Genomic DNA, 2,757 nt, shown 5'->3' on the forward strand with positions numbered 1-2,757 from the left:
GCTGGTGGTGAATCACGCGCCTTCAGTTTCAGGTGAACTTAGAGAAACTTTTCACTTTCAGCAGCAGAACTTGAAGACAGCCAACATCGTTCCGTACATGGAAGCAAAAACATCTAAGAGAAGTAGCATTTACCAAACCGCTTTCTGAAGCAGAGGTAGATTATTTTTCTGATAGATGGAAAACGGCACAACACAACACATTATCTGCTTCAAAGGTTTCAGCCCTACAAGTCCAGACCACGGTCCACTATCCCACCCTGTATCTAACTCTGTTATCTCCTACTGCTTAAAGAAATCAGATCACCGCTTCTGTCTCGCTTCTATCAGCGCGGGAACATTTGTGAGATTGATCGCTACCCTCCTGCTGTTTTGTTTGGGATTTCGACTTGAAATAAAAACCGATCCTTGAATGCCAAAGAATTTTTCCTGAGCTGTTGTTCCTGCTCGCTACAAAAGCTCCCTCAAGAATTAATCACAAAGGTGACCTTTACCTTCGCTGTCAGGTTCCCACAGTCTGCAAAATACCTGCCTGCAGACATCAAAACGTCCATCTAGGATTCACTTCTTCTGCTAAAACTCAGTCAAGGGATTTTTCATCACTTTACAAATTTAGTTTTTTCATCTCTGTGCATTCTTTTATCATTCAGTATCTTCATCACTCAATTTGCCAGAAGCATTTTGTAAAAAATGAAAAGGATTGAAAGCTGATGGATGCGTTTTCTTCTTTAGATTACATTTCCATGTGCTATTCTCTGGGGTAAAACATGCATGAATGGCTTTATTGTTCATTTTGCCGAACCGCAAGTCAAATCAAATCAAATAAAACCCATTTATAAAAAATAAGACACCCCACTTCATGAACTGACTGGACAGTAAGTGGACCTGACAGCAGTTTTTCTTTTTTGTTGTTGTTTTTTAATGCGAGAGCTGCTTCGCCGGCCAAGTCGAAGTTTTAACTATTTGGATTTGGTCCGTCCGGCCAAACCGCGACATGTTAGATTATAAAACCTCTTGTCCCGCCGCCACCCGTCAGTCGCTCAACTGTCATAATAAATTTTAAGACAAACCACTTTAGCCAAGGCTGGTAATGTAATCAACCCCCCTCTTAGAGCTCGCGACAGTCTCGCAGTGATGATGTAACAGGCAGGAGGAGAGAGGAGGGGGAAGAAACAAAAAGATTGAGAGGAAAAGGAAAAACCGCAGAGAGACAAAGACGGAGAGAAAGAATGTCTGGGGGTGGAAAAAGGAAGGGAAGAAAGAAAAGCAGCAGCAGTGGACAAAACAAAAACCACACGGGAAGAAAACGGGGTGAAAAAGTCAGGAGCATAATTATTGTGGCGGGATTTGCATTTTTTATACATATGCATCGGATCACAATGAGATGCGCTTGGTTCCTCATGCGAGACCCAATGGAGAACGCATCTCCTCGCAGGCTGATATCAATCAAACGCTCCCCAATGCTGAAAATCCACTGGGGCTGCATGATACGTGGAGCAGGAAAACCACAGCTCAGCGAGCAGCGGAGACACAAGAAAGAAAGAAGAAGAGGAGCAATCCGTTTGGCAGATCGGATTTGAAAACACTGACATGTTCTCGGAGCTGCTGTCCCTGTTGATTTAAACCTCACAGGGTGCAGCTTTAAAAAAATGAAAAATGCAGCTTTTCCAGCCAGCGAGGAGTTAGCTGACTTTTAAAGTAACCTGAATAAAGACAAAATATGCACACTCTGGGGATGGTTTTCCAGCAGCGAGTGCAGCTAAACAAAACTGAAGATGCTCTACTTCTTTTGACATTTAGTCTAAAGAAGCCATAAAATCAGCAGGCAGAACATCTTCTGCAGCGAAAGAACAAAATTCAACGAGAATAAAACAGATATAAGCAGCGCTACAGTTCAGAGGTCAAGCTGTTCCCATGCAGGCTGCCGCTAAAGTCTGATTCCCGCTGGTATAAAGTAAGTTAAATCTCACTAACAGATCAAGGATTCTTGTGTCTCTCTGTCTGTTCTTTGTTTTCCTCAACAGCCGTCCAGCTGATCCACTTGCTGAGTGAACTGGCTTTGAGAAAGTGCAGTTGGAAGTTGTTTGGAAGAACTTTTTTTTAAATGTAAGAAACACAAAAATGAAGCAGCAGTCGGTGAGCGTGGTCGAGCACAACATCGCCTCGCAAACACGACGGCACTCCGTCAAAGCGTGAATCCCCCAAAGAAGAAGCTAAAAACACACTGGCCCACCATCACCTGAAGCGTGGGAGTGTTTTAGACAGAGATCAGCCACACGGTGCTCTAAGCAAACTGGAAACAGCTGATCACGACAAGCCCAGAGCGCTTCGTCAAATCTGCTGCGACGGGCGGCATCGTCCTCCGTGTTCTCCTCAGCTGAACATGATGCCGGTTGCTGGGATGCATCGATACACAGAACATGTGCCTTCAGCTTCATCACTTAAAATGGATTTGCTTAATATCTCTTCATCTTCCCAGACGTACCATTAACTGCATCTCACTGCCTCAGTTTTAAGGCAGGTCCTCTGTCATGACATATATATATATATATACATATATGTAGTGATTGCATTAATCTGTGTGTGTTGTTAACATCACGACAGCAGCGACGTGGAAATTAGACGATGATGATCAGATGACTTGAAAAATTTAGGAGGCAAGATTTTAATATTTACTTTGGAAGTGATGCATGACTGAGCAATAAAAAATCATCTTTAGGGATTATTTGGTACATTAATCAACTTAACAAAAGAAGCAAT

General features: G+C 43.0%; 1 protein-coding gene across 1 annotated transcript in view; it reads right to left on the minus strand.

Annotated features, from left to right (window-relative positions):
* The window catches only part of LOC103359047 (slit homolog 1 protein), a 95,798-nt gene that overhangs the window by 43,188 nt on the left and 49,853 nt on the right, over positions 1-2,757 (minus strand). The gene's annotated exons all lie outside the window — the stretch shown is intronic.

Source organism: Stegastes partitus, unplaced genomic scaffold (genome assembly GCF_000690725.1).
Source record: "Stegastes partitus isolate 25-593 unplaced genomic scaffold, Stegastes_partitus-1.0.2 Scaffold352, whole genome shotgun sequence".
NCBI lineage: Eukaryota > Metazoa > Chordata > Actinopteri > Pomacentridae > Stegastes > Stegastes partitus.